The following is a 10,112-nucleotide window of genomic DNA, read 5'->3' as shown; positions in this document are numbered from 1 at the left end:
CACACACACACACACACACACACACACACACACACACACACACACACTAAATAAAGTGAAATTTAAAAAAATCAATAAAAAGAAGACATCTGTACCCCTATATGTATTGCACCATTAGTCAAAATAGCCAAGATTAAATACCCAACAACAGGTGAATGGATAGAGAAAACATCATCTGTATTTGCAATGGGCTATTATTTACCCATTAAAGAGGGTGCGGTCCTGCCATTTACTGCAACATGGATGGATCAGCAGGACATTCTGTTAAGAAAAACAATCCAGACACAGAAAGACACATACTGTATGATCTCATTCATATGTACCACTTAGAGAAGGTGACTAGAAAGAAGCAGAGTGTTGGATGGTAATTGCCAGAGATTAGAAAGAAAAGGCAGGGAACAGATTAGTGAAGGAGTGTGAGCTGGCCATGTCAAGGACCTCAGGCTCAGACCCATGGAGGAATGACAATGCTTTCTCCCTGTCGTGAGACTCAGAGGTATGGCAATGCCTTCCTCTGGCCCAAATGTATAGAGGAATTTTATCTCAGTACATGGTTGTTCTGGCAAGAGATCACATTCAAAGATCTTCTAGGTCTGTGTGATCAGGCTGAAATACAAACATGCTTTTAATTTAGGATCAAGAGGCAAGCAGATCTGAGTTCAAGGCAAGCCTGGTATAGAGATAGTTTCAGGAAAAGAGAGAGAGAGAGAAAGAGAGAGACAGACAGAGAGAGAGAGAGAGAGAGAGAGAGAGAGAGAGAGAGAGAGAAAAGGCTTATAGCTAGGTGTGGTGGTACATGCCTTTAATCCCAAGCTATGAAGGTAAAGTCAGTTTGTAGAAGAAAGCTCCCATGTTTGAAAGTGATGTCTAATTGAATGGCAGAAACAGTGACTAATCAGAGAAAGATTTGACGGAATAGGACACACCCAACTCTCATGAGAAGAGAGAAGAAAGGGAAGCCACTTCAGGGGCAATGAAGAGAGAAAAGAGGCAATTTTACCAGAACAGTAATAGAGCGAGAGCAAGAGAGAGAACTCAGGTGAAGACCAAATGAGCCAGAGAATGAGAAGGAGCCAGGAGATTAGGGCAGATTGCTGGAGAAAGTTTGAGGCCAAGCAGAGCAATTCAGAGGCTGAGAGAAAAGCCAGATTGAATAAATTGGAAGAGTTTGAGCCAGAACAGTGGAGTTGAACCAGCCAGCCAGAGCTCAGTAAGAATAAGAATGGGTGAGCTTATTAAGCGGTATGTCTCAGAGGCTGAAAACATTCTTGGCCTAGGTTAGATTATATGGAGGGTAGAACCTTCCAAGACTAGGCCGAGGTTAGCAGAAGGAGGCAGTGAGCCTCCAAGACAACAACTGAACCAGGCAAATAAAAGTTTCTTTTACACAATGACAGTGTGGGCAGAAAATGTCTACCATAGTTTTCTTTTGGCTTTTGTGGGCTCCTGCACACAAGTGGTGTGCATAAAATCATGCACACACACACACACACACACACACACACACACACACACACTGGGAGACTCAGAGATGGACATGTAGATTGTTCCTACTTTTTTTTGCTTCTTGTGACTAATATTGCTATGAACATTCATTTACAAGGTTTTATGGAACTGCTATGCTCTCCTGTAGACATCTAGAAATGGAAAGAGCTAGGCATTTTGGCTCCCCTTTACTTATGTGTGTATGAAGTTCCTTAGTTCTGGCCTATCTAGGATACAATTAACTTAGTACTATAGGCTATATCTTAACTCAATAATTTTTTTTGAAATAAATGAATTGGTCTTAACCTATTGAGTTCAATATTAAAGAACCATCGCTAACTCGTTTGTTTAAGATCTATCAGGGATCTGCAATATCACCTTCTCTGAGCTTTAGAGACACAGATTTTTCTATGCAGATAAACAATGCTAAGAAGGAAGTTGGCTCTGTGTGTTTAAACAATAATTATACACCAAGGATGTCCTACTTTTCAGACACAGTGTTAGGAACTAGAGGACTTAAAAAGCAAAAAGATCTAGGATCAGAAATCATATTAAAATTTACCTGTACATTCTAAGTTCTACTCAAATCTCTTTATGGTATACTTTGTAAATGTTACAATTTGCCAAATACACACATCAAAAATTCATCCCATTTATTAACATAAAGTTTTCAGAACCTATCAAACAAGCTTCAATCTTACTAGAGAATTCTGGAAAGTCATGAGTACCTCCACCAATAAGCCTTTAAAATATGCTCCACTTTTTCCTATTCTCATAAAAATTTTTTTTTGCTTCTACTTCATTTATAAAAGAAATAACAGACCATAAGACTTATATTTTATGGCTGTTATTAATAAAATTTACTGTGGATTGAGCATTTTCCCCATAAACATATGGAAAGTGTTGTATTTCCTTTACCCTGTAGCATGGATTAAAATGTCATCAGATTTAATATTGGTTCAAAACATAATTTGAAAATAGGTTAGCAGCCCCCCCCCTTTTCCTTTCAATATTGGTGCCTCTTCCCTTGTGATATGCGCTGAAAATAAGTGAAGCAGGGGAGAATTAAAGGCTAATTTAATCTGAGAACCTACTTTCTAATACTGATTTCGGGTCAGGCTGAGCATGTTCTTCTAAAAAAAAAAATATTAAAAACGAGAAGCAAGGACAGACAGCTAATGAAACAGCAATATTTTCTATTCTAACAAACTGGTCCTCCTATGTCTTGAGCCCAAACCAGATACACTTAAAAATTTCACCTTTTCTGAAGGCCAAACTACCACTCAATAACACACAAGTTAAAAGTTAAAAACAATTAGTAAAGTTTTACCAGAATCTTTGTTTCAGGGAACAAATAGATTTACTTGCTACTACATGGAACCTTTTCATTCTGTCATGCAATGTTTTCTCCCTGTGGACAGAAGAGGGTATTTAGTACCTTAGGGGAAAGGGCCTTGCTTTTCTAGGGGTAGAAATCGTTGGAAAACAATCATTATTTTCTCTACATATCCTATCATGACATGGTTTGTTTAAAACTCTTTTCTTCACAGAATGTCTCATTTGGTTATGGACAGATGATTTATTCTGTTTTTTTTTTTTTTTTTTTTTTTTTTAAAGTATACCAGATGTTGGGTAAAACTTAGACTGTCTTTTGTTGTTGTTATTTTTTAATTTTTATTTTATTTTTATTAATTACAGTTTATTCACTTTGTATCTCAGCTGTAGGCACCTTCCCAATCTCACCATCCCTGCATCTTCTTCTCCTATGCCCCTCCCCCCCAGTCCAATGATAGGGGAGGTCCTCCTCCCCTTCCATCTGACCCTAGTCTATCAGATCTCATCAGGACTGGCTGCATTGTCTTCCCCTGTAGACGGGTAAGGCTGCTTCCCCCTCAAGTGGAGTGATCAAAGAGCCAGCCCATGAGTTCATGTCAGAGACAGTCCATGTTCCTGTTACTGGGGAACCCTCTTGGACACTGAGCTGCCGTGGGCTACTTCTGTGCAGGGGTTCTAGGTTATCTCCATGCATGGTCCTTTGGAGTATCAGTCTCACAAAAGACCCTGGTGCCCAGATTTTTTGTTTCTGTTGCTCTCCTTGTGGAGCTCCTGTCCCCTGCAGGTCCTGCTATCTCCCCCTTCTTTCATAAGATTCCCTGCACTCTGCCCAGAGTTTGGCTATGATTCTCAGCATATGTTTTGATATCCTGCTGGGTGGAGTCTTTCAGAGGCCCTCTGTGATAGGCTCCTGTCCTGTTCCCTGTTTTCTCTCTCTTCCAATGTCTGTCTCATTTTCCTTTCTGAATGAGGATTGAGTATCTTACTCAGGGTCCTCCTTCTTGATTAGCTTCCTTAGGTGTACAGATTTTAGTATGATTATCCTATATTATATGTCTAATATCCACTTATAAGTGAGTATATATCATGTCTTTAAAGAGATTCACTTTCTTCCTCATTGTATCTGCTTCCACCCCTCTTCCTCCTCTTCTCCAGTCTCCCTTTTCCCTTCCTCCTTGGTTGATTAATTAAGTGTTAATTAACCAAGGTCTACACCCCTAGTCCTGCTTCTCTGGGATGCTCCTACCTAAATGATCCATATTGTGAAACATGGATTGAACATGAATTCTGGGTTAAACTCATCACATAGATTAATAACATATAGATTAATTGGAAGGAAAAGCAAGTAGTTGCTTTGCTTGAATCTGTATACACTACCATGGGACAAGAAATGAGAAAAGTTTCAGGTTTCTCTTGATTGGCGCCTGATTCAAGAAATCGTAACGTCTGGGTTAGTGATTGTATTTGCAGAGGTCTGCAAACATTCTAAAGTTTTCTTTTATCCTTTTCTCATGTTTATTACCTTTTGCTTTTCTGGTTGACTTAGAAAAGTCTTAAGAAGGCTATATTGAAACACGTAGAAAAACTCACAGCCTGGAGACCACTGGCATGAAAGTTGTTAGATTATTGCTAGTTTGTAAGCACAGTGAAGATTTTTTTTCCAACAATTTATTGAAACTTAACCTTCTCTAATGTAACTGCAAAAGCATCATGAAAGATAATCAACTATCTATAAATATTTCACAGGATTTTCTTTGTGTCTTTTTAATGAGCTAGTTATGTGTGAATAAAGGAATGTGCAATATTTTTAAGTTATATAATTGTGAAAGTTTTGAGACTGAGTTTCAGATACCATTCGACTTCACTTTGGGAAACTCTAATCTAAATAAATAATTTCCCTAGAAGCTGTAAAATAATTGATTTTTAACTATATGCACACATATGATTTTTTAAAAACATAGATTTTTAAATTTTTATGTAAAGTAGAGCTTCAGGTAGGAGCAGGGGCATATGCCTGTAATCTCAGAACTGGGAAGGGGAGATAAAGGATCCCGAGTTCATGTGAGTTGGGTTATATAGTGAGACCCCATCTCAAACAACAACAAAAATAGCTTCCTGGGTCTCCATTGCCACCTGGATTTCATTTTTCTGTAATAATAGAATAAGGTAGCAAGGCCTTTCAAGGGTCCTGGTCCATTCTGTCTACCGTAGCAGGTTAGGATAACAGTCCTGTAGATTGGAGGCAGTAAGTGGGTGATGACGTCCTACTTTGTGGTAGACCTCTTACTCTACATGTTTCACAGAAAAATAATATGTAAGAAATTAATAGTTCCTATGTTTGGGATTCCAGACAATATTGCCTTTCCCTTAGGAAAGGCACAGCTGCCATTTCCATGTGGAATAAAATAGTAGTAATTAGTTTTTGCCTTCTTTTAAAAATGCATGCTAAGTGAATATTCTACCACTGAGCTACAACCCCAGCCCAGGTTTTTGTTTGTTTTTTGGTATTTTTTGGGGGGAAGGGTTGTTGTTGTTATTTGTTTGTTTGTTTTTTGTAACTATTACGTTGCCTGCCTGCTGTGGTCAGTCACTGATACTTCATCCAAGTTCCCTCTAGTCACCAGGTGACTAACTAGCAGACTCTTCTAAATACCAGAGACAGGACAACAAGTGTACAGCCTCCATTTGCAATGTTTTCTCCTAGCCGCTCAGGATGCCCTTCAGAGAAATGCCTTCCCCTTTTAGGCTTCATGCCAACTTACTTTCTTTGCTTTTTTTTTTTTTTTAATTGAATACCAGCTCTACTTTTCCATCTTGTGTAGGCTATTGAGTATCTGCAGGTCATCATTTTTTTCTGGCCATTCTTGGAATCCTATGAATTCATGATCCAATATGTGACCTCCTCTTCTCCCAGTGCCCAAAGTAGAGCTGCGAAAGATACCCAAATACTGATCTCCAAAGATTTTATCTTGTCTGTAAGAACAAAAGCCACACAGAGAGCTCAACAATAATATAGTCTTATGAGTGTGCCTATGACTGGGTTTTGGATCACGCAGTGTAAAATCTCCAAGGACTGATGATACTACCATTTGGAATGACTCTTGGTATTTAGGGACAAGTGTCCATGAGATTTATAAAATTATCAAAAAGAACTGTCTTCTTTCTTCTACCACAGAAGGTTAACAAATGACCAGGAAAGATTATATGTATATATATATATATATATATATATATATATATATTAGGCAATATCAATTTCCCTTTACTGATATTTCTCATGCTCTATGCTCATCCATCACACCAGGTAAAAAGAGGTTAGCTCCAAGACAGAACAAATTCCATGGCTATGAGTATCAGCTATGCTGTCCTGCCACTTAAGGGGGACTTGGAGAAGCTATTACGGAAACACTTAAGGCTCACTGTGACAGTCATATGTGATTGGAGTTTTTGGCCAGAAGAAAATTGGGAATAGCTGCGTTACAACAAGCTGACACTTGGTTTGTGACCAAGCATGGTATCAGGATGAACTGGTATATTTTCTTGGCCTTGGTGATCATGTTTTTGTTTTGGTAAAGCTCAGGTGAGGTTTGAAAGCTCTTTCGTGTCCTGTAACTCAGTGACCCAGTGGTGAGGATTAGTCGCATCATTCTCTCCACAAACACACACCTTGGATATTAAGGGTGCAGATGGATAAAAATCCTGCTTTAACTGAATCCTGCTTTCCTTGCCATATCTTGTTTTTTTGTTTGTTTGTTTTTGTTTTGTTTTGTTTTAGTAAGAGGGGACCTGAGAGTTGGCTTCTCAGGAGATGAATTTAGAATTTAGTCCAAGTTTGCAGCAGCCATCTACTGCTGACAAAAACTGTTTCTATTTGGAGTGTTTCCCTGGAGTAGGCTGCTGTGCTAGTTTTGGACTTTCTTCAGACTCAGTCTTTAATACTATCTTGACTGCAAAGTCCTCTGACTTCCCTGCATGGGGATTTCAAGGGTAAAGTTACACGTGGCTACTTTTACGGTGGATCATCATTTCTTATTACTGGGCATGTGTATGTGTGTGTTATGTGTTTATGTATATGTGTCTGAATATGTATAGGCACATTTGTTCATGTCATCTATGCATGTACATGTGTGTCAAGGCCCAAAGGCAATATGAGTATCTCCTGTTTTGCTCCTTCATATTTACTAGGCAGGGTCTCTCACTGCACTTAAAACTGACCAATTCTAGCTCTTCTAGCTAGCCAGCATGCCTCGGAGATCTGGCCTCTGCCCCTGGGGTGCTGGAATTACAGGTCACCACACCTGACAAGCTTTAATGTGGGTTTTGGGGATCACAACTCTGGTCTTCATGCTTTGATAGTAAGGGTTTCAGCCACTGAGCTATCTCCCCAAATGATGGTCCTCATCATTTGGAGTAGTGATCTTAGGAGTCTGATTCTCAGTTTTCTGGAGTAGCACCATCTAATAGAATACAACATGAGCTGTGGATTGAATTTTTAGTCAATTTAAAAAGCAAAGACCAAGAAAAGTCATTTCAGTTGTGTAGTGCAGTATATCTGAAGTCTTGTCATTTTCATCATGTCATCAACATGAATTATTGAGAGTTTTTTGTTGTTGTTGTTGTTGTTTTGAAACCAAGTGTTTGAAGCTCACTGTGTATTTTACAACTACTTCACATCTTCTCTAGAACTAGCTGCATCTTACGTTCCTAAAGAGCTGGTAGCTACTGGATTTGAAATGCAGGATTAGGAAAAGTCTTTCCAAGGAAAAACTATAACAGAGAAGCAGAAGCTTTCTCCCCTCCTCCTCTCTCCCCTCCCCTGACTCAGAATGGTGGAGTCTCTCACTCTAGCACTCATTACCATTAGCGTCGACACATATCAATTGTACATCGTAAAGACTCTCTTTGAGCCATGGTAGAATTAGCAAAAGTACTTTTCTATGATCTGGCAGCTTCCACAACTTGCCAAATGTTGAGCAGTACTATGTGCACACGCTGACAAAGAAACTGATCTGAGCAGCTAAAAGGCTTCAATGCTCAGAGAATGTGCTTATGTTGCCTTCCATATGCTCAACACACCTCCCATTAAAAGGTTCCAGGAAACTGTTTTTTTTTTTTTTTTTTTTTTTTTCCATATCTACAAAAATGTGCAGGTATTTTTGAGCCCTTTTGAGTCAAGAGAACTTGAGTATACAAAGATAAGACTTAGTGAGACTTGTGGTTGGGGAGTGAAGACCATGGGTAAATTAGATAGGGGCCTGTGTCTACTGTGTGATGAGGATGAAAATGAGCCACTGTATCTCTCAACTATGGCCAAGTATTCTTTTGGAAAGCCACATTGCAACTCCATCGTTTTCCAGTTAGAAGATCATGAAATAACCTCCCTCCTCCATCATCCATTATATTATCATGGACTGAGTTTCTGAAATTGCCTGAAAGTTAAGAGCCAAAGGTCCTTGCAACATGGAACGAGATTTTTTGTTGTTGTTGTTTTGTATTTAAATCGGGGAAGGCAGAAACAACAGATAGGAAAGGTGTGGATTCTTCTGTTGTGGCAGGTTGGGGGTTTTCCTGAGGAGAAAGAAGGTGGTCAGCTTGAAGCATCAGACACTAGACTTCCATAATCAGCTAACTGTGTGCCTTTTGGAAGTATCTTAAGCTGCAGGCCTTTTTAGCTTTCCATGGGCTACTGATGAGATGACACACTTATTAAAGAGCTTAGAAACAATGCCTGGGACATAACAAGAACCCATGAGATGTCCGTAATTGTTAGTTTGAGCACTAATTAGGCCAATAATTATTAGCTATTTTGCCCTCTTTTGTTCTTAAAGTTTCACAAGGCAAAGACTGTTGAATTAAGTAATAGGGAAAGAAAGCAGGGAAATACTAACGAGTATGTGATCTCTCTCTTGATGGCAGAACTGGGGTAAAGGGTTGACAATGATTTGCCTAAGGGTTCAGAGGCTGTTCCTAAAATTGGGAGGAGGGGTCCTTTAAGGAAGTGGTCATGGAAGTCCCACAAGGCAAGTGCTTAGTATGGAGTACAGGCTGGAGTTGCAATGGAGACTGAAGTTAAGCTAGCTGGTTTCTCCTGGTCCTTGGCCGAGCACCTGCCACGCAAAGATAACAAACACAGAGTTGGTAAAGCTCAGTAGCATGATGCGCAGAAAGGGCATGCAGGCTGAGCTCTGTAAAACCATTTGTTATCATTGCAAGGATTGCTGTTGCAGGTCTTTAGCGGTAGCAGACAGACACCGCTTAGGATGTTATTATATATCTTGGCGCCCTCTCATATCCTGGCACAGTGCCTAGCCTGGCACCCAGATGACACTCGGGGAACGTATGTGGAATGAATACGTGTAATCTGGCTTTGGGGGCTGGGGTGGGTAAGGAGGGAGTAGGATGCCTTTGCCTGAGATCCAAGCTCTTCTTCTAAAAGCCAAAGTCCTAAGCACTTCGTAGCCTGGAGCTGACACTGCTCGGTGGTGGGTTGAAACCCACAGCACTCCAGATACTGGGGTTGAAGTCTTGGAGCACGCCTCGCCTGGACGCACGCATCTCAGTGTGAGCAGCTCTCTCCCCAGCCCTTATTTTTCTGGTTTGCGGTTTATTTACTTAAGCGTTTACAGATTCCAGGAGCAAAGGGGCTGCTAGAAGCGGGGTCAGGACCGAGGTCGCGGTTTGTATTTCTTTCCTGCTTCGCGATCACAACATCAGCAAGTCACAACACCGTTCCTTTATTTGTTCACTGGAGAAGGTTACGTTTCTTTTACCTCCCACCGGGCGACGAAAGACAGACTCTGCTCGGATTCAGAAAAGCGCTCTCACAGGATTAGCTCACGTCCTCAACAGCAGGGACCACACCATTTCCAGACTTAGTTTTTCACGCAGACATTAGCAGGATTTAATAAAGAACTAGAACAGATTTAATAAAGACAAATTCGCTTCTTTAGTCCTTGGCCGCAAACACTGGCGTTTTTGTGCCTCGGATTTCTGAAATTCTTGGCTCCAGGACACAGGGCGCGCGGGGGTGGGTAATAGCTTGTAAAAACTTCCCAAAGCAGTAATTCGAGCTCCTCCCCTCTCTCCAGCCCCTAGGGATACCTGAATTTTAGGGAAGGTAAGATTCGACGGTCAAAAAAGAAGGGTTCACAGGGTTGGGGGATGTCCTGTGGGTCGTGTTTTCCAAACCTACCCAGCCCGCTGTTCAGAAACAGGTTCGTCACCCTAGTCTTCCCTCTGGACGCCCCTCCCCCGTCTCCGCGCGGGTCTATTTAGAACCCAGCCCGGGAGCC

Source organism: Psammomys obesus, unplaced genomic scaffold (genome assembly GCF_907164565.1).
Source record: "Psammomys obesus unplaced genomic scaffold, mPsaObe1.curated_primary_1811, whole genome shotgun sequence".
Lineage (NCBI taxonomy): Eukaryota > Metazoa > Chordata > Mammalia > Rodentia > Muridae > Psammomys > Psammomys obesus.
The sequence above is the reverse complement of the archived record's forward strand: the minus strand, read 5'-3'. Positions refer to the sequence as shown.